This window comes from Panthera uncia, chromosome A2 (genome assembly GCF_023721935.1).
Source record: "Panthera uncia isolate 11264 chromosome A2, Puncia_PCG_1.0, whole genome shotgun sequence".
Lineage (NCBI taxonomy): Eukaryota > Metazoa > Chordata > Mammalia > Carnivora > Felidae > Panthera > Panthera uncia.
This window is the reverse complement of record NC_064816.1, coordinates 118,677,624-118,700,799: the sequence shown is the minus strand read 5'-3', so window position 1 is coordinate 118,700,799 and position 23,176 is coordinate 118,677,624. Positions and strand designations below refer to the sequence as shown.

Sequence of the window (23,176 nt, the reverse complement as noted above, 5' to 3'; positions counted from 1 at the left end):
TTCAGAAATTATTTAAGCGGGGTCTCTTGATCTAGGGGAAATGTTTTTCCTGAGAGGTGAAGAGACTCTGGTTTCTCTTTATGTGTTAGGAGGAAAAGGCAGGAGGTTTTGGAGTTAAGCACACTTGGTTTGCTTGTTGGCATTGTCACTTTCTAGCCATTCGAGATGGAGTAAGCTACTTGTCTCTCCAGGTCTCAGTTTTCATATGTATATGTGTATGTGTATGGATATGTATACATATATAGAATTGGGAGGATATTATGTATGTCATAGGGCTGTTTTGAGCATCACCCTGAGTCTTTGTATGTATAGAATCTGGCCTATAGTGGGTATTTAACACATGTTAGGTCTTGTCCTTTCCTGAACTACTGCTGGGGGCTAGCCCAATGCACACTACGGGGAAACCACTCCCCACCCCATCACTGTTTCAATCCAGATAAAATCTAGTTAAAATAGACACCAAGAACATCTGAGAGAGGAGATTGTGGTTGAGTTGTGGAAGTTGAGGGGTCGGCCTGTAGAGTGGGTTCTGGGAACTGTAAAAGATGCTGTCAGTGCTCCCCGCAATAGCCCCTTGGACCACCATGGAGGTCACTTTTAACTTGGGTGGTCAGCTTCTGCGTCACATCAATTACCTACTCAAGCACATGATTCTGTTTGAAGGTTTTCTCTGGCCTCATGCACATGCTATGCCTGGAAGTTACTGCTCCCAAGAGTGACTCTTGACTAACGGGGACAGGAGCTGATGGATAAAAATTCCAGCTCTCTTGCTTCTAGGTAGGGGTAATTCTCAGGTGTGTTCTACTCAGTCTCCTGGAGGGATCTCAATGGGGTGGAGCCCTAGCTGTCATAGCAGCATTAACACATCCCTTCACATACTTCTCTGCTCCCCCACTTGCTTCCTGGGATGACCTCCAGAAGTACTATGTTCCCAAATAATTCTGTGCTTCCAGTAGCTGGGGCAGATCACATCACTACCGTGGGCCTACATGCTGCTCATCCAGGACTTCTTTGCCATCCCTGTGAGTGACTCACATGGGGAAACAAGAGAATATTGCCGACCAGAGGATGTGTGTTGTCATTTCTCCCAAAGCAGGAGGCTGCATCATTCATGGACAGACTGAATGTGGTGTTGGCCTTGGCACACAGAGAGAGAAGGGGAGCCATGGAGGTGGGTAGCATGATTCGGATTGGTGCTTAATTAAAGATCAGGTAGCCATCCTTGTGGACAACACATGCTATATACTGCAGTCAAGCCACTCTATCAAAGCCACTAAAGTTTATGCCATCTTTACTCACGGGATCTTCTCTGGGCCAGCTACTTCCAGAATTAATAATGCTGCCTCTGTAGCTATCAACATCACAGAGACCATTCTGCAAGAGGACAAAACAAAACATTGCTCTAAGATGCAAGTTACGGGTGTTTCAATGATTTTGGCTGAGGCAATCAGAAGGGCAGACGATGGTGCGTGTCTCCTGCTTGTTTAGCCATGACCCTTCATATCTCCACGATATTATGATTTCATACTTGATATCTTGAATTAAATTTTTTTTCACTTCAGAATTCAGTAAAATATAGAATGATGACTATTAAAGCATCAGATCTCTGTTTTAAGCCTTGGAACGGATCTTTGTGGTTTTAGGAAACAGTGGCTAGGGATACAGGAATGCTCTGGTTTTTAATTGAACTTGAATGAGAAATGTCAGTGTCAGAGCGCCTGAGTGGCTCAGTTGGTTAAACATCCAACTCTTGATTTCAGCCCAGGTCATGATCTCACAGTCGTGAGATTGAGCCCCACATTGGGCTAAGCACTGATTGAGTGGAGCCTGCTTGGGACTCTTTCTCTCTCTCTGTCTCTCTCTGCCCATCCCTTGTGTGCATGCTCTCTCTCACAAAATAAAAAAAATAAACATTAAAACAACAAAAAAAGAAGTGTTGGTGCCATTTTGTCTTATTGTGACGGGGAACTTTTACCTTTGTTCTTACGATAGTCTTAGGCCACAATCATATAATTGCACAATTTTCTTATACAATATAATCCCCTTGAGGAAATTCATATTTTACATACTTCTGAGGTTGTCAAAGATAGCTTCCTATGAAAGCACTTTGTGTACTAGTTTACATGTAATAATAATATTATGAACATTCAAGTAAAGCCCAAATTAGCTCTCTCCTTTCAAGTGTACATTAGAAAATCATGAAATACCCCGAATGTTAACTTTCAGGGTTCAAATAAGCCAGTTAGCTATTTTGCTTAATTTAAACCGAATTTCATTTAGCTAAAAATGCAAGTGAATCATTTATTTTCTCATAGGAGTTAAACAAATCAGGCAATGTAATCATAAATAAATGCAGTTTTATGAATTACCTCTAATCCAACCGGGACATCACCGCAATTTTTAAAACTACCACTTCTAAAAACACGTGGTAAGTACCCACACTTACTTCAACTTCTAAGTCTTAAAATACCAAAGTTCTGTCCAGCAATAGAGCTACTCTCTTCAAACTTATCAAATTGATGAGCAATTTCTGACTGCCTTAGTGGGTTGCAAATTGAAGCTGGAAGCTGTCCAGTATTTCTTAGTTTTTTGAGGTGTGCTCTAATATATGTATCATTTTTTCCTCAATCGTTTTACGTTGTGGATTTTCCTCAAAATAAAGACTACCTTAAATCCATTAACACTTATTCAGTCTGATCTTTTATTTTGGTTTTTGATATAAGAAGTAGATAAATTTGTTATGAGTGCTTCTAAAGGCATATTTAAACACTATCCCCTTTCTGTATTTATTTCATTCATATTAAATACCTATTTGCTTTTTGTATTCTGAAGCAGCAAGTCTGTTAAGCAAATGATTATTTTAACTGCAGATTTTGTCTGAAAGATATAGGTAAGAGAAAGTGAAGAAAAAGTATTAATAAGTAAATACTTAATTGTTCCATTGGGATAATGTTCAAAAATTGCCAAAAGAGAGGATGGAGAAAATCTCACTGAGGATTATGTGACCCACAGGCTGATAATATACAACAGTTCCCTAAGTGAGATGCTCTACTGCCACAGAGAAAAGTTGAACTTTAGATAAATATTGGCTGGAATATGCAACCTGAATAATTCAGATCAAAAAGAAAGGTGGGGATTTGCCTGACTAGACAAAGCCTGGGAACCTCCCTTCTGCTCTAATTTAATAAGGGAGACAGTATATCCTCTGATCTAAGTTCTGAATTGAAAATCCAAGCTAGTTAGCAAGGAGATTTGAATACCCTTTGCAGTTTTATTTATTTATTTACTTACTTACTTATTTATTTATTTATTTTCAATGTTTATTTATTTTTAAGAGACAGAGAAACAGAGTGCAAGTGGAGGGAGGGGCAGAGAGAGAAGGAGACACAGAATCCGAAGCAGGCTCCAGGCTCTGAGCTTTCATCACAGAGCCTGACATGGGGCTCGAAGTCATGAACCGTGAGATCATGACCCTAGCTGAAGTTGAATGCTCAACCAACTGAGCCAACCAGGCACCCCACCATTTGCAGTTTTAAACTCTGATATAGTAAGAGGTCAAAATTAAAGCTAGCAAGCAGCGTTTAGTTGTTATTGAAGACAAGGTGTGGAGCTTTCAAGTGAGAACTTTATTTAAATCTGACAAGCATTACAATGTAACAATGTATATCTGGAAAGAATTGGTTTAGCATGATGAAAGGATCATGTTTTTTTTTTTTTTTAATTTTTTTTAACTTTTATTTATTTTTGAGACAGAGAGAGACAGAGCATGAACTGGGGAGGGTCAGAGAGAGGGAGACACAGAATCTGAAACAGGCTTCAGGCTCTGAGCTGTCAGCACAGAGCCCGATGCAGGGCTTGAACTCACAGACCGTGAGATCATGACCTGAGCTGAAGTCGGACACCTGACTGACCAAGCCACCCAGGCGCCCCAAAAGGACCATGTTTTGAAGCCGTGTAGTATTTATTATTTTTGAGAAATACATGAATTCTGCATTTGAATATCTTTCCTTGGAGAAATGGAAATGTAGTTTTTGACCTGTTTATGAAGACATCTGACATGCCAATACAGACATGTTTTTTTTTTTTTAATATAATTTATTGTCAAGGAGGAGTCAAGATGGCAGAACAGCATGGAAGTTTTTTGTGTGTCTCGTGTCCATGAAATACAGCCAGACCAACACTAAACCATCCTGCACACCGAGAAAACTGATCTGAGGATTCACACAACAATCTACACAACCTGAACCACAGAATTCAGCACGTACAAGGTGCAGAGAGGTAAACTGAGGGAGAGAGAAGCCGCGGAGGGCAGGGAGCCAATTTTGTGTGCAGAGAGAGGACGGAGATGGGGGTAGGGGGGATACAGGAAAAGCACGCCCCCAAAAAGCAGCTGGAGAGAAAGTGGAAAAGTGGAAACAGCCGCAGGGACTGAACTAAAAAGGGAGAAAGGAGAAAGGAGAGGGTTTAACTTCCATTAAGACTGTAAACAGGGGAGGGCAGAGTCTGAAATGCTGCAGCTCCATACCTGGCGGTGCTCTGGTGGGAAGGGCGAATCCCCAGGAGCAGAGTGGGGTCCCGGTTCTTCAGGCCACACGGGGAGAGGCGGTTCCCCTGCTGGGAGGACACCTGGTAGCGACTGTGTGGGTCCCCCAAAGGCAAGGCTCCAGTGGACCCGGGAGAACAGCCACATTCGCTAGTGCTGGAACAAGGTCGTTGTGGGTGAAGCCTGATGCCAGATGTGCGTTGTGATTTTCCATAATCCCCGAAACACTGCTGCTACACTGTCTCACGAACTTTTTCTGGGGCAGGCTGGCACCTGGCCACAGTCTCTGGACATCGGCAACAGCATGGACCTGCAAACGTTCCTGGGTGCGGCCGGCACACAGCTACTGCTTGGTGAGACCCTCTGCAGAGGGGCGGAAAGGGTCAAAACCATAGTCCCTCAGAAGTAAGGGGTTGGGAAAAACAGCCACATCGGAGACAAAACTCAGGAGGGAGGTGCTGCCTGGGGCTTTGTCACGGACTGTGTAAAAGCGGGGAGTGGATGAAGCCAGAGACAAAGGACGGGTGCGTGATTGCGGATCAGTGAGAACAGAGTTCCCATACTAGAGACTGGGTTGCTGGGTGACGCCATTTTCACCGCTCACGCGCATGCCGTATACGCACCTACAAGCATCACAACAAGCCGCCCCAGTAAGCTAAGCAGCGCCATCTAGTGGAGAACAGAGCTGTTACACTAAACCCCACCCAAGTGGGCCAACCTCACTTTTCAGGACCCCAAGTCTCTTCTGCCTCCTTTGTTTATGGACTATATAATGCTTCATAGTCTGACTTCTAGGGGAAAATGAAGTAATTTCAGTCATATTTCAGTCTGTTCGCTGGTCCATCTTTTCAATTTTCTTTCTTTCTTTTTTCTTTTTTCCTTTTCATTTATTTTCTTTTTTCTTGAATATGGAAAGAGAAAAAATTCATTTTTATTTTCAATTTTTATTAAAAATATTTTTCTTTAATTTTTTTCTACTATATTTTTTACTTTTGTGTAATTTTTTTCAAATTCTATTTTACTTCCATCATTTCATTTTAGTCTACTTCAGTGTATTCATTTTTTCAAATTTTCAAATGATTTATTTCTCATTATTTCTTTTTTCTTCCCTCTTTTTTTCCCCTAATCTATCAAGCCCCTTTCAACACCCAGACCAAAACACACCTAGGATCTAGCATCATTTATTCGATTTTGTGTGTGTGTGTTTGTTTTTAATTGTTTAATTTTAATGTTTTTTAAATTTTAATATTTTTAAATTTTAATTTTTTTAATTTTAATTTTTTACCTCATTAATTCTGTTTCTCCCTTCAAAATGGTGAAATGAAGGAATTCACCCCAAAAGAAAGAGCAGGAAGAAACAATAGCCAGGGACTTAACCAACACAGATACAAGCAAGATGTATGAACCAGAATTTAGAATCATGATGATAAGAATACTAGATGGAGTTGGAAATAGATTAGAATCCCTTTCTGTAGGGATAAAAGAAGTAAAAGCTAGTCAGGATGAAATAAAAAATGCTATAACTGAGCTGCAATCTCAAATGGAGGCCATGGCGGCAAGGATGGATGAGGCAGAAGAGAGAATCAGTGATATAGAGGACAAACTTATGGAGAATACTGAAGCAGGAAAAAAAAGAGGGAGATTAAGGCAAAAGAGCATGATTTAAGAATTAGAGAAATCAGTGACTCATTAAAAAGGAACATCAGAATCATAGAGGTCCCAGAAGAGGAAGAGAGAGAAATAGGGGTAGAAGGTTTATGTGAGCAAATCATAGCAGAAAACTTTCCTAACCTGGGGAAAGACACAAACATCAAAATCCAGGAAGCAGAGAGGACTCCCATTAGAGTCAACAAAAACCGACCATCAACAAGGCATATCATAGTCAAATTCACAAAATACTCAGGCAAGGAGAGAATCATGAAAGCAGCAAGGGAAAAAAAAGTCCTTAACCTACAAGGGAAGACAGATCAGGGTTGCAGCAGACCTATCCACAGAAACCTGGCAGGCCAGAAAGGAGTGGCAGGATACATTCAATGTGCTGAATCAGAAAAATATGCAGCCAAGAATTCTTTACACAGCAAGGCTGTCATTCACAATAGAAGGAGAGATAAAAAGTTTTCCAGACAAACAAAAATGAAAGGAGTTTGTGACCACTAGACCAGCCCTGCAAGAAATTTTAAGGGGAACTCTCTGAGGGGAGAAAAGATGAAGAAAACAACAACAACAAATAAATAAAGACCCAAGGCAACAATAAAGACTAGAAATGACCAGAGAACACCAGCAGAAACTCCAACTCTACAAGCAACATAATGGCAATAAATTTATATCTTTCAGTACTCACTCTATACGTCAATGGACTAAATGCTCCAATCAAAAGACATAGGGTAACCGAATGGATAAGAAAACAAGATCCATCTATATGCTGTTTACAAGAGACCCACTTTAGACCTAAAGACACCTTCAGATTGAAAGTAAGAGGATGGAGAACCATCTATCATGCTAATGGTCAACAAAAGAAAGCTGGAGTAACCATACTTATATCAGACGATCTAGACTCTAAAATAAAGACTGTATCCAGAGATGAAGAAGGACATTATATCATAATTAAGGGGTCTATCCACCAAGAAGACCTAACAATTGTAAACATTTATGCACTAAATGTGAAAGCACCCAAATATATAAACCAATCACAAACATAAAGAAACTCATTGATAGTAATACCATAATAGTAGGAGATTTCAACAATCTGTGCCCATTCACAGCAATGGACAGATCATCTAATTAAAAAATCAACAAGGAAACAATGGCTTCGAATGACACACTGGACCAGATGGACTTAACAGATATATTCAGAACATTTCATCCTAAAGCAGCAGAATATACATTCTTCTTCAGTGCACATGGAATGTTCTCAAGAATAGACCACATGCTAGAATACAAATCAGCCCTCAACAAGTACAAAAAGATCGAGATCATACCGTGCATATTTTCAGACCACAACACTCTGAAACTCGAAATCAACAACAAGAAAAAATTTGGAAAGGTAACAAATACTTGGAGACTAAAGAACATCCTACTAAAGAATGAATGGTCTAACTAACAAGTTAAAGAGGAAATTAAAAAGTTCATGGAAGCCAATGAAAATGATAACACCATAACCTAAAACCTCTGGGATGCAGGAAAGGCGGCCATAAGAGGAAAGTATATAGCAATCCAGGCCTTCCTAAAGAAGGAAGAAAGATCTCAGATGCACAACCTAACCTTACACCTTAAAGAGCTGGAAAAAGAACAGCAAATTAAACCCAAAACCAGCAGAAGACAGGAAATAATAAAGATTAGAGAAGAAATTAATGCTATCGAAACCAAAAAACAGTAGAACAGATCAATGAAACCAGAAGCTGGTTCTTTGAAAGAATTAACAAAATTGATAAACCACTAGCCAGTTTGATCAAAAAGGAAAGGACCCAAATAAATAAAATCAAGAATGAAAGAGGAGAGATCACAACCAACACAGCAGAAATAAAAACAATAAGAAGAGAACATTATGAGCAATTATATGCCAATAAAATGGGCAATCTGGAAGAAATGGACAAATTCCTAGACACATATACATGACCAAAACTGAAACAGGAAGAAACAGAAAATTTGAACAGACCCATAACTAGTAAAGAAATCAAATTAGCAATCAAAAATCTCCCCCCAGACAAGAGTCCAGGGCCAGATGGTTTTCCAGGGGGATTCTACCAAACATTTAAGGAAGTGGTAACACCTATTCTCTTGAAGCTGTTCCAAAAAATAGAAATGGAAGGAAAACTTCGAAACTCTTTCTATGAAGCCAGCATTACCTTGATTCCAAAACCAGACAGAGACCCCACTAAAAAGGAGAACTACAGACCAATTTCCCTGATGAACATGGATGCAAAAATCCTCCACAAGATATTAGTCAACAGGATCCAACAATATATTAAAAAAATTATTCACCACGACCAAGTGGGATCTATACTTGGGACACAGGGCTGGTTCAATATCCGTAAAACAATCAATGTGATTCATCACATCAATAAAAGAAAGGACAAGAACCGTATGATCCTCTCAGTAGATGCAGAGAAAGCATTTGACAAAATACAACATCCTTTCTTGGTAAAAACCCTCAAGAAAGTAGGGGTAGAAGGATCATACCTTAAGATCATAAAAGCCATATATGAAAGACCCAATGCTAATATCATCCTCAATGGGGAAAAACTGAGAGCTTTCCCCCTAAGGTCAGGAACAAGACAGGGATGTCCACTCTCACCACCATTATTCAACACATTATTGGAAGTCTTTGCCTCTGCAATCAGACAACACAAAGAAATAAAAGGCATCCAAATCAGCCAGGAGGAGGTCAAACTTTCACTCTTCGCAGCTGACATGATACTCTATATGGAAAACCCAAAAGATTCCACCAAAAAAACTGCTAGAACTGATTCATGAATTCAGCAAAGTTGCAGGATATAAAATCAATGCACAGAAATCGGTTGCATTCCTATGCACCAACAATGAATCGACAGAAAGAGAAATCAAGGAATCGATCCCATTTACAGTTGCACCAAAACCCATAAAATACCTAGGAATAAATATAACCAAAGAGGTGAAAAATCTATACACTGAAAACTATAGAAAGCTGATGAAAGAAATTGAAGAAGACACAAAGAAATGGTAAAAGATTCCATGCTCGTGCATAGGAAGAACAAATATTGTTAAAATGTCGATACTACCCAAAGCAATCTACGTATTCAACGCAATCCCTATCAAAGGAACACCAGCATTCTTTACAGAGCTAGAACAAATAATCCTACAATTTGTATGGAACCAGAAAAGACCCCGAATAGCCAAAGCAATCTTGAAAAAGAAAACCAAAGCAGGAGGCATCACAATCCCAGACTTCAAGCTATACTACAAAGCTGTAATCATGAAGACAGTATGGTACTGGCACAAGAACAGACACTCAGATCAGTGGAATAGAATAGAGAACCCAGAATTGGACCCACAAACATATGGCCAACTCATCTTTGACAAAGAAGGAAAGAATATCCAATGGAATAAAGACAGTCTCTTCAGCAAGTGGTGCTGGGAAAACTGGACAGCGACATGCAGAAGAATGAACCTGGACCACTTTCTTACACCATACACAAAAATAAACTCAAAATGGATGAAAGACCTCAATGTAAGACAGGAAGCCATCAAATCCTCGAGAAGAAAGCAGGTAAAAACCTCTTTGATCTTGGCCACAGTAACTTCTTACTCAACACGTCTCCAGAGGCAAGGGAAACAAAAGCAAAAATGAACTATTGGGTCCTCATCAACATAAAAACTTCTGTACAGTGAAGGAAACAATCAGCAAAATAAAAGGCAACCGGCAGAATGGGAGAAGATGTTTGCAAATGACATACCAGATAAAGTGTTAGTATCCAAAATCTATAAAGAACTTATCCAACTCAACACCCAAAAAACAAATAATTCAGTGAAGAAATGGGCAAAAGACATGAATAGACACTTCTCCAAAGAAGACATCCAGATGGCCAAGCGACACATGAAAAAATGCTCAACATCACTCATCCTCAGGGAAATACAAATCAAAACCACAATGAGATACCACCTCACCCCTGTCAGAATGGCTAACATTAACAACTCAGGAAACAACAGATGTTAGCGAGGATGTGGAGAAAGAGGATCTCTTTTGCATTGCTGGTGGGAATGCAAACTAGTGCAGCCACTCTGGAAAACAGTATGGAGGTTCCTCAAAAAATTGAAAATAGAACTACCGTACGACCCAGCAATTGCACTCCTAGGTATTGATCCAAGGGATACAGGGATGCTGTTTCGAAGGGGCACATGCACCCCAATGTTTATAGCAGCACTATCAACAATAGCCAAAGCATGGAAAGAGCCCAAATGTCCATCGATGGATGAATGGATAAAGAAGTGGTATATACATACAATGAAGTATTACTCAGCAATAAAAAAGAATGAAATCTTGTCATTTGCAACTACATGGATAGAACTGGAGGGTACTATGCTAAGCAAAATTAGTCAGAGAAAGACAAAAATCATATGACTTCACTCATACGAGGACTTTAAGACACAGAAAAGATGAACATAAGGGAAGGGAAGCAAAAATAATATAAAAGCAGGGAGGGGGACAAAACATAAGAGACTCTTAAATATGGAGATCAGACAGAGGACTACTGGAGGGGTTGTGAGAGGGGGGATGGGCTAAATGGGTGAGGGGAATTAAGGAATCTACTCCTGAAATCATCGTTGCACTATATGCTAACTAACTTGGATGTAAATTTAAAAAAAATTGTCAAATTGACTTACATACAACACCCAGTGCTTATCCCAACAAGTGCCCTCTCAATGCCCATCACTCATTTTCCCCTCTCCCCCACGCCCCTATCCACCCTCAGTTTGTTCTCAATACAGACATGTTGACATGGCTAAAACCAGTTGATTTAGAGATAAACATTTGACTTTGAGATATTTGGAGTCTAAGAATATACTGAACTAGTTTTATAATAATGATCCTCAGAAAGAAAACATGAGTTAGAAGTTTGCACTGTCTATCCCTGGCTTGAGAATGTATTGTTCTACCATTACTTAACATCACTTCTGTATTTTAAAGTATTTTATATACATTTGTGACTTAATTGGTATGAATTTTGCCATATTCAGGGGCCAAATTTTAAGATTTTCAGATTGCTACCCAACCAAGTTGATAAAGATCCTCTGTAATCAGTTGATCCCAGGCCTTCCCCAGCTCTTGCTCCCCATTGGTCCTAAAGACCAACCACATTTTCTGATCATGTCTAACTCTGTTGAATCAGGAGAGGCTCAGCCTCTATGTCGTCAAATAAAGGAGTCAGGGAAATAAGAACGTGTAAAAGTCATTGAATCCCAAACTTAAATTATATAAAAACATTTACAGACATTCATATTAGACCATACTGTATGATGGCAATATCCAGGAATAGTGACACTCTGGCGTCTGTATGGAACACGATGTTTCTCAATACTATGCTAAACATTTTCTTTAAAAAATTTTTTTAAAAATGTTTATTTATTTTTGAGACAGAGAGAGACAGAGCATGAACGGGGGAGGGTTAGAGAGAGGGAGACACAGAATCTGAAACAGGCTCCAGGCTCTGAGCTGTCAGCACAGAGCCCGACGCGGGGCTCGAACTCACGTACCGCGAGATCATGACCTGAGCAGAAGTCGGCCGCTTAACCAACTGAGCCACCCAGGCGCCCCTATGCTAAACATTTTCAATAAAATCATGCAGTGAACTAAAAATGAGAAAAAAGAACATCCCTTTGTCCTTAAGAATATCTTGTTCCTTCTTGCTGAAGGTTTCATGGAAGTTGTTCCAGTCAAGCGTTCTTCATGAGCTGAAGGAGTGAAGAGGCATATCAAACACATTCTGGGATCCACATAGAAATATGTACAAGAATGTACATTACTCATTACTCATCATAGCAGCATTACTCATCATAATCAAAAGGTGAAAACAACCCAGGTGTCCACCAACAGCTGAATGGGTAGACAAATTGTGGTATATACACACGACGGAATACTATTCAGCCATAAAAAGGAATGGAGTGCTGATACATGCTACAACATGGATAAACCTTGAAAACATTACACTAGGTGAAAGAAGCCAGGCACAAAAGGTCACGTATGATTCCTTTCATATGATGCATCCAGAATGTGCAAATCCACTGAGCCAGAAAGCAGATTAGTGGTACCAGGGGATGTGGGTAAGGGCGAGTGAAGAATGACTTCTTAAATGGGTGCAAAGTGTTTTAATGGGGTGATGAGCGAGTTTTGAAACCATAGAGAGCTCATGGTTGCACAAAACTGTATGGAAATACTGAATACAACTGATTGTCCACTTTAAAATAGCTAAATCTGGGTGTCTCCGTCAGTAAGCATCTAGCTGCTGAAAGCGCAGAGCCTCCTTGGGATTCTCTCTCTCTCCCTCTCTCTCTCTGCTCCTCCCCTGATCTCTTCTCTCTTTCAAAATAAATAAATTTTAAAAAATAGATAAAAAAATAAAATAGCTAATTGTATGTTATGTGATTTACCTCAATAAAAAAAAATTAAAAAAACAAAACAAAACAAACACGGCTGGGAAGGTTTTCGAAAAACCTGAGCCTTGACCTTTCCCAGCCCACATTTGCCTCCTAGGGAGCATATTGACATGAAAGCTCACATTGTAAGGGATGTGAGGTGACTACCTAGCTAAGGGTGACTCATCATCATTTATTAAGCAACCTGGAGGCTTGAGAGCAGTGCATTTTGGGCAATTTGATGATTTCTTTAGGCAGTCTTAATGTTGGGCTCCGTGGGTAGCAAGAAATAGCATGTGATTAGAGCAGAAGCAGTTGCTCTTAGAAAAGCATCATTAATTTTAAAAGCTCTTGTCCTGAGCTATGTGGCTAAGTGGAAACAAATTAGGATGCTGTCTAGAGAAAAGAAAGTGAAGTTTTCCCCTCTTGAAGACAGAAGGGAAACCTAAAGTCATCTGTTCAAGTAGTTAATTCTTCCTCGGGGGTGGGAGTGGAAGGTTTGGGGGCTTGAGGGTGATTGGTGGTAGATTAGTCGTAGGAAGCCTAGGGTTTGCATCAGTTCTACTTTGAGCTGCTTCAGTCTTCTCAGCGATAAAAAGGAGCTGTTCACATTTCCCACTTGTTCCATCTTAGAGTCTTTCTGGGGTCTAATTAGTAAGGAGGAAAAGGCAGGGTACCATTCTCGAGAGACCTGGTTTCTCGGGTCTGTTCTGCGATCACCTTTGGGGGCCTTGCCCTTCAGTAAAGCAAAGCAAAGCAAGATCATCTCCCAGGTTCTTATTTAGGAACGGATCCTGAAATGCAAATTCTTACTACCAAGAATTCAAAGCCCTTGGACAGTGGGTACTTTTACTCTTCACTTCTGGAACCCCAGCCAGATGGGATGTAAAAAACAAACCAAACCTCAGCGAATGTCTCTCTGAGGCTTAAAATAATACATATTGAACAAATGATGTGTCCTAGACTTTATATTATGTTCTTTTATAAAGATTATGTCATTGAATGATATTTTGAGGCATTACCATACCCACCGTATAGATAAGAAAACTAAAGTCCAAAGAGATTGCATAGCAAACCCCAAATCTCGTAAGGAGGATCTGAATGCAAGGTTTGTGTGTTTTTTGTTTGTTTTGTTTTGCTTGTAGTCCAAATCCAGTGCTCTTTTTACATGATAATGTAGCTGGCTTTGCTTTGGGAAATGACTTAGCAGATATACTTACACTTTCTCTTTCCATCCTTCTCCCCTTTCTAGTTCTAAATTGAATTTCTACTCTTTGAAAAGAAAAAAACCACATCCAGCCTCTACAATTCTCTGCCCCTTATTTCATTTTATAGCCCAGAGTAAAATGACTTCTGCCTCTGTCTTTCCATGGAAACACTCTGCAAAATGTGGTTTCCAAAACATATGGGCGTATTTAATTCATATTCTTGCTGGACCTCTCCATGGTGGTTGCATTGTTGGCCAGTCCCTCCTGCTCTGATTGTCTTGTCTTGGTCCCTTCTGGTCCTTTTGCCTCTGCTGAATGTTCCTTCTCAGTCTCCTTTGAGGGCTCCTCTTTCATTCAGAATGATCACCAGTGGAAATGTCCTGGCACTCCAAGGGAAGTCCCACTGACACTCATAGTTACACAATGGTTGGACATCTGTGCATTTTCTAAAGTCTTGATGATTCAAGGTAGATAGCACACGTATAGTATAATTCCCAGGCTAGGCTGAGACCTTGTCTTTCTTCTTCACCTCTGAATCATTACTTCTTGGCCTATTATTGACGTAGAAGGAAGTATATGCTGAATAAATAGAAAGATGGGTATATTTCCAAATAGAGAGTGGGTCCATTCCATGCAGAGGGTACAGAAAGTGCACCAGAAATGTGAACAGAAGCACATGGGGCTTTCCTAGGCAGCTATGAGGAGCATAGTGTGGCAATAACATAGGGTGAAGGGCTGAGGAAACAGTTGATGATGAGGCTGGAAGGTTTAAAAAAAATGATCAGACTTTGAAATGGAAAAAAAGGAAAAAGAAAAGATTACTGGGTATCTTACAGAATGCTGGGCATTGTCCAGTGCACTCTTCCATATTATGTGGTTCTATAGTGATCTGTGCCTCTCACTGTCTGAGTTATTTACAACCCTGTAAGTTATACAACTGTAAGAGTAAGGCAAATGATTCTTGTTTAGAGAAATGAAAATGAATTTTGTCAGGTGGAGGTATAGTTGATTCCCCACCTCCACCAACCCCAAGCCATACAGGTGGAAGGAAGCATTCTGTTTTGCTTCTGTTAAGAAATTAATTTCAGGGGCACATGGGTGGCTCAGTTGGTTAAGCATCCGACTGTTAGTCTCAGCTCAGGACGTGATCCAGCAGTTTGTGAGATCGAGCCCTGAGTCAGGCTTCATGCTGACAGCACAGAGCCTGCTTGGGATCCTTTCTCCCTCTCTTTCTCTGCCCCCCTCTCAAAATAAATAAATAAACATTAAACAAATAAATTCATTTCAGTATTCCTGAGTGTCTGTATATGTATCTGCTCTGCAGATACTCCTTTGAACTTGATCTTAACACCTTACCAGGTCCTTACTAATCAGTGGGCTAAATAAAATGTTCACTTCATATCTGTATGAGACAGGTGTTCACTCCATATCTGTATGAGAGTCATGATTTTACTCTTTATAAAAAAGTACTTTTTAGTAGAAAGTAGATGGGAGTTAGGTTCTGAGGGGTCTTGAAAGCCACTCTGGAAGGTTTAGATTTTGTACACTGCCAGAAGCTTTTGTAGCTGAAACAAAATGGGTTTAGTTTTGTGTTTTTGGACTTGGGAGCACATGGAGTTGGGATGGAGAGACCAGGTATTGGGCCATTGCTAGAATCCAGGTAGAGACAGTGAGAGATGGACTAGGGCTGAGCACAAATTCCTAGCGTGTAGAGTCATGCCTGATACTTCATGAACACTTACTGAAGGAATAAAGAAATGGATGAATTGAGTACTAACTTTAGAAAAGAGGCAGATCAGGGAAGCATGTCTGAAGACAAATTTCAATTAGGCACACTCATTACCTTCCAGACTCAATAATTTAAACCATCTGATTAAATTTGGGGGGTTTATGTTTTCACCGACCCTTTCTAATGTGATTTTTTTAAGGTAACACCAAATAACAAATCTTCCTAAGACATATTCTGAAATCCTCTTTAACTCAATTCTATATTCACTGTTATTGAATTGCTTCTGGTGACTTAGAGTCTTCAGCCCATAGAGTCTCACAGTTGTCCTCCCTGAAGAGTATTATGTTCCCCAGAGGGGTAAATAGAGAAACTGGCACTTTGAGGCTGTGGTAGACAGTGAACCCAGTGAGCCACTTGTGGAGTCTCCTCCCACATCGGCCCTGTGGGGTTTTTTTGGCCAATGTGACATTAGTGAGCTTAAGATAGGCAGAGGCTAGATACACAGTTGCACACTGGGGCTTGTCCTCTGGACCACCCTTGCAACCCAAATACCATGCTGTGATGAAGTCAGGACTACCCTGTTAGAGGCAAGCCACAAGGGGAGATGCTAGAGTGGGAGATGTCACATAGAAAGAAAGACCATACGAAGGAGAAACAGGATCCCTAACTGAGCTTCCCGCTAAAAGCTGCATGAGTGACCCCAACTAGTCTCCCACAGACTTAGGAGAAATGATACATTGTTATAGTTTTAACCCACTGTGTTTTGGTGTGTGTGTGTGTGTGTGTGTGTGTGTGTGTGTGTTTCATCCAGCAATAGAAAACTGAAACAGGGTGAGAGAAGTTTGCCTGGAGTGCAACCAGAAAGAGTACTTCTGGGTGAAGTTTACTGTTTGAAAAAGTCTCAATCAGTGGTCTCAGTGATTCTGTTTAACCACTGTTCCTATCTCCAGTAAGGTAACAAGTGTACCTCCTTTGTGAGCTATTTCAGCTTCAGTTCTCAGCTGGTTAAGGTCAGTGGGTCTTTGAACACCTCACTTACTTGATCCCCAGTCTGTTTGGCCTACATCTCACTGGAGGGAAAGGTAACATGGCAAGCCCTTAGGTCCAGCGGATTCTAGAGGGATCCCAATAATTGGCTATGTCAGACAGACGCCTGTAAAATTGGTTTCACCACAGCAAGCTCTCAAGGGGTTTGGGGAATTGAGTCCATTTGGCTAATTATGCTTGATCTTTCTTTCTCTCTCTCTCTCTCTCATGCACACGCGTGCGCGCGCGCCCACACACACACAGTTTGAAAATAAAATTAGAACTAATGAGAATGAGGTATGGCAACTTAAAGTCATTTGTCTTGTTCTTGCTTTGGGTATGTATTTCATCTCACAGAGACAGGAATTTGAATTGTAAGCTAGCTACTCTTGGGTGACCTGTGAAATGTGAATACCTGTCCCAAGATAAAACAATCAACACCCTGCTTCCAACATTCCCTATTAGAAATTACTCACTTTAATTCCTATGCTTTATTCCTTGCTCTCCTACTCACTCTATTTATCAACATCTATAATAGTGAATGATAATTTTAGTTGCTTTGCTTGAAGAATAATATTTGGTTGCAGATCCATGAACGGCCATTGAGCCTTTGGCCGAGTGGAAAAAGCAGGCTGAGGCAAGAGCAGACTACTTAGGGCAGTTTTTGTAGAGGATGTGTGAAGTAAGGGCAAAGAGGGAAAGTGAGGAGCTTTCAAAGTAGGTCTGAAAGTGTTATTCAAGGGAGACTTGTTGGGGTGATGACTCTGTGCTGAGCCTCTCCACTCCTCTGTTTCCATTTCCATGGAATCTTCACTAAAATACCCATGACTAGCGAATTTGTCATGAAATCAGTCTGTTTTGGAGTGTTCCAAAGTGCTGAGTCCCTGAGTGTAGGGTATAGCAGAAACTGCCCTGGGAGATCCACATTATCTGGGTGCCACGGGTAATGTTTGTGGTAAGAACTCCAGCGGTATAATTAGTAGAAATTGGTGCTCACACAATGTGCCTCCACACTCTTTGAGAAGAGCTCTCCTCTTTTCTTGTGTGAGCAGGCCAAAGGGATTGGATTCATCAAGGACCAGGTTCTTGGAGAGTGGAGAATAACGGGAGAGGGAGGGATAATAGGCAGGTTGGGAATAGGAGATGGAGCCACTGTTGCTTGTGTAATCTTTATTTAAAAACATTTTTTTTAACATTTATTTTTGAGAGACAGAGCACGATCAGGGGAGGGGCAGAGAGAGGGAGACACAGAACCCGAAGCAGACTCCAGGCTCTGAGCTGTCAGCACAGAGCCTGATGCAGGGTTCGAACCCATGAACTGGGGAGATCATGACCTGAGCCAAAGTCAGACACTCAACTGACTGAGCCACCCAGGCGCCCCATGTTGCTTGTGTAATCTTTAAAAGAAAGCTGATTTTTTGGGAGGCAACCAGAAGCCCCAAGTTTGGCTTAAGCTAATCATGGAATCTCTCTCTCTCTCTCTCTCTCTCTTTTTTGCTAGTGATGCAGTTTAGGGAACTGGGCATAGGACCTGGTTCTGGCCAGTGAGATGTAAAAGGGGGCTGAGGTCTAGGGTACAGTTTTCCTCCCTAATAAAAGAGAGATCTGTACACAGAGGGCCCTTTCCCACTGGTCCTCTTCCTTTCTGCTTGGATTGCTATCGTGTGAGGTTGCAATACTTGGAGTTTTGGCAGCCATCTTGTGACCCCAAGAAGAAGGTCAATACAATGGCAGAGAGGCTGAGAAACCTTGGAGCCACCAATCTCCAGACATTTTGTTAGGTGAGATGCATAAATATGCTTGTGGTTAAGCTACTGTTGATCAAGTTTTCCATTATGTGCATTGGATACAGAACCCAAGTATTCCCCCCGACTTTTGTCATGGGCTAGATGAAATTGGATGCTTTGGTGTCCTCATCTTGAATGCAGAGTTGGAGTTTCCAAGTTGCAACCAGAGGTAGCTGCAGAATTGAGGTAGTGCCCTGGGGTTGGGAAGGGTTTGCTCTCCTTGCTAGGCAGCATACTGGGGTCTGGTCTCTACAGAGCTGGTGCCAATGTTCACTTTGGCACTTGCTTGCTTCTTCTCTGTCTCTCTCTCTCTCTGGGCTTCCTTTACCTTCATCTACACCCTTCCTTTCTTTCTGTTCGAACTGCATCTGCCTGTGGGGGCAGCAGCTCCTAGCCTAGAGAGAGAACCCTGAAGCAGCTCATGCTCCGGTTAGACTTGGGTGTGTTCCACTTTGTGTCTGGGATCCTTTCAACCTAGACAAGGCCCCATAATGTCCCCGTAGCTCATGGGCATAGATGCGGTGCATCACAGGCAACTGCCGTGGGTCACTTCAGAGGAATGTTCCACTGTTGTGTCATCTGGCCCCTTCTTCCACTCCATGATGGTACTTAAGCTCCAGTACAAGTTCTAGCTACAGCCTTACTTAAAGGGAAAGTCATTTAACCTATTTATGTCACAGTTTCCACATTGCCAGATAATTATACCTATATTTAATTGTTATTGTGGAGACCAGGGGAGGTGGAAATGTCCTGATCTCAGCCGGGCATTGCTGCTTCTCCTATTTTGACCCCCTGTACAGGTTAGGTTGCCACTGGACTCCCTGCTGGGACCCAGCCCCCCCCTCCTCATACCCTTGACCTGTGACTCATCCCCTGTTTTTCAGGCCATGGCTGGATAGTTTGTTGTGATCCTAGTTCTATTCTGAATGAATGGCTCTTTAGATAAACTGGCAAAAAAGTTCTCTAAAAGTTAAAAAATAGAATAAATGCACACAGATCCAAAACAATTCTGTCATTTTCAAGATGCTGCAGATTTGATAAATGGTGGGAGTTTGGCATAGCACAGTGGTTAAGAACATGCGTGGGTCTGAGTCAGAAAGACCTAGATTTGAACTTGCATAAACTTGGACAGGTAGCTGAACCTCGCTGAACTTGTTCCTTGACCATAAAATGGGATTAATACTATGCTGACCTTGCTGTGTTGTAGTGATGAGGTGAGATGATGTGTGCTAATGTGTTAATATTTGCTGTGGGCACGCACTTTATGCACAGCCAGCATCGTACAAATGAAGAACTTAAAGCATAGTATAGGTGAGATAATCCCCCAGCATTGTGCAGCTGGTGAATCACGGCACTGGGCTTTGAACCTAGGATCTTTGTCACCAGAGGTTCTGCTGTAAACCGTAAGCGAAGTGCCTCATCAACATCACCCAGCACATAGGAAGAGCTGAAGAAAGAATACCTTTGATTATTATTGTTTATAAATGCATATTAAGTCTGAAGTATCATTAGATGAATTTGTTTAAAATTCCTTAAAATGCTCCAAAGTTGGTAAAAGTAAGAATAATGCAAGCTGCAAGAACACTGAAAAGTGTTAAACATTAGTTTTAGTTTAAAATGTAATTTGTGGGGCGCCCGGGTGGCTCAGATGGTTAAGCATCCGGATGACTTCAGCTCAGGTCATGATCTCACGGTGGCTGTGAGTTCAAGCCGCGCGTCGGGCTCTGTGTTGACAGCTCAGAGACTGGAGCCTGCCTTGGGTTCTGCGTCCCCTTCTCTCTCTGCCCCTTCCCTGCTTGTGCTCTCTCTCTCTCTTTCTCTCAAAAATAAATAAACATAAAAAAATAAAAAAATGTAATTTGTAATCATCTGTAAATTATTTTAGACATACTGGGGAGAGTCCCACCTCCTATGGTCAGATGTGGCCTGCCAGCTTGTTGTTTTGTATACCACTTTTTCATAGTCTCCCTATTACCGTGTCACCGTGTCACTGTTTTTGCCTTCCTGCTGGGCCCCACTCATGCCCATGATGGAGGCTTCTAGACAGGCCCTGGGTGATGGGCTCCTCTCCCTGGCTGCTCTCTCCCAGGGCTGGTCACAGGGCCCGGCTCCTACAGGCTGCATGTAACACCCCACCTGGTTTCGTTTGTCCCACTTTTGAGTTTCTGTTCTAATGCACATGGGCATGAATCTTAGTTTGCAGTTTTGAGAGCCAGTCTCTAATAAGCGAGTTTATTACGTGTAATTGTTAACTACTTCCCAGGCAGTAGCCCATTTAATTTGCACAATGAGATAGATACTATTATTAATTCTAATCTTAATATAGACCTTCAAACACTTTGTTTAAAATAAAAAAAAATCTAGCTAGAGTCATAGGTTTTAAATAGCTTGTGCATGTGGAAGAAAATGAAAGTGCCATTAACTTTTTCTCCTGGCTTAAAGAAAATTTACAAATATTTTTATACTTCCCAGAAAACAAAGCTATCAATTTAGGTATCATCACCAAGGCAATACATTATTAGGAAAGATCGAGTAAAATTATAGACTTCAAGAAGTGAAAGCTTACTTTCACAGTCTAGCTGTCTTAGAAGACTCCTTTGTTAGAAAAGCCATTTGCAAGGGCAGTTTTGTGACATAGGCTCTTCGTTGCTTTTCTGAAGCTGGAGGGGTGGCCTATCTCGTGGAGATTTCTTTCATCAGCTGCTGGGAGGGCATTTGGTTTTCATAGCTGCGCCTGGTATTTTTCATTAGTTGGTACTGAGAGACATAAAGGCTGGCCTGAGAAGCCCAGAACCTACATTGAGGACAGGAAAAGGGTACAATAGGATTATTGACACCTTTATAGATGAGACCTTTTATTTAACTCTTGTTACGTTGTCCAGTTTGAGAGTGCCATCTGCTTCCTGCTTTACCCCAACTGATGAAAGACATGTAATGTTATTATCTCTATTTTGCAGATGAAAATAATGAAGGTCAGAGAAAGGTTATGTAACTTGCCCAGGGTTTCATTGGTGTACACGATGAGAACTAGGGAACAAACCAACATCTGTCTATTCCAAAGCTCAGCTTACTACTATGCTGTGCTTTATTAATGAGCTTGAGGAGACTCAAAAGCTGGAGCTGTGGGACAAGTTACATGAACTTTATTGTTTATGCTTTTACACGAGTATGCAGAGGCAGAGACAGGTGCTGTGAGGTACACTATATCATTGGCCCTGATTTTTTCTCCTCCCTGTGCTGGGGGCCTACTTCCCTGCCTTCTTGACTTGGATTTGGCCATCTGACTTGCTCTGGCCAATAGAATGAGTCAGAAGTGATGGATACCATTGATAAAACTCTGTGAGCACAGCAGGACTTGTAAGATCCAAGAAAGACAGATGAGTGGAGGAACCTGAAGTACAACAGGGAGGGAGAACCAGGCTACAGGTGGAAAATTGGGAGTTCTGCCTAATCGGATTGGGAAAGAGGGATATAATAATTGGGGTATAATAATTGCTACTTGACGGGTGCCGTTCAATATTCAAGAATATGTTTCTAAAAAAATCAACAAACTGGTTGTGGGAAGATGTTGCATCTTAGTTTAATCTATTTTTTATAGAGTTTTCACTCTTCTGGTTTGTAAGAGTATAAGTAACAGTGAATCAAAGAGATCCTATTGTGAGGATTTAAATTTAAAAACACATTAACAGGGGGGTTAGGTTAGGCGTCTGACTTTGGCTCAGGTCATGATCTTATGGTTTGTGAGTTTGAGCCCCGCATCGGGCTCTGTGCTGACAACTCCGAGCCTGGAGCCTGCTTTGGATTCTGTGTCTCCTCGCTCTGCCCCTCCTCCACCTGTACTCTGTCTCTCTCTGTCTCTCGAAAATAAATAAATGTAAAAAAAAATTTAAAAACACATTAAGAAATTCCATGAATTTATCTTTTTGCTGGGTAGGCTTTGAGAACATTGTCTTAAATGTCAGCAGGACAGATCTAAAAACAGTTTCCTAAATCTAAGAGCCTGGCACTGCCTTTGAAGGTGGTGGAGTCTCTTTGGGAAGGTTATGTGTCAACAGCTCTTTGTAGACAAGTTTTAATTCCATCTCTACAAGAGATAAGGGATAGACTGCCTTCCTTATAGATTTTGTATGTGCCTCCTTTCCCACAATGTAGGGCAGTGACGATGTCATCTTTATCTTTTATTCCTGGCATCTGATGTGGTTCCTGGCATATAGCTAGTGGTTGTGCAACGTTTGTGGCATTGAAGAGAACTTTAGCCTTTTGCATTTGAGAGACTAATATACAAACAATGATGAGACCATATATAAAAATACAACTTGGACCAGTTGTCTACAGCAACCAGTCCAGGAAGCCAAATGATAACTCTTGTAGCGATTGGCCCCAAATTACCCGGACTTGATTAATAGCTGACAGCTTCCTTACTTTTTGCCCTCACTGCTAACTTGGGACCAACTGGAGAAAGCCAAATATGCTGCCCTAGCCAATCATGTGGGATACCCCGTTTCTTGTTAGTCTGCTTACAGCTTGTGCATGCCAACAGCCTCCAGTCAAGGCACGGCCACAACCTTCCCCTTTTTCTACTATAAAGCTTTACCATTCCTCTGCCTGCCTTTCGTCTCTCCAAGTGGAAGTCATGGTAGAGATGCCTTTGCTATCGCAAGCCCTGAATTAATTGCCTTTGTCTTTTTCTCATTTGGGTGCTCTTCGTTTATTTTCACACTTTTGGAGCAACTGCTTCATTTCATGAATTGAAATAGGAAGAGTTAAACTATTT

General features: G+C 41.2%; 1 pseudogene; it reads left to right on the top strand.

The window, feature by feature from the left end:
* The first annotated feature begins 925 nt into the window (after positions 1–925).
* LOC125930448 (ribose-phosphate pyrophosphokinase 2-like) lies at positions 926–1,488 on the top strand (annotated as a pseudogene).
* Positions 1,489–23,176: the final 21,688 nt, after the last annotated feature.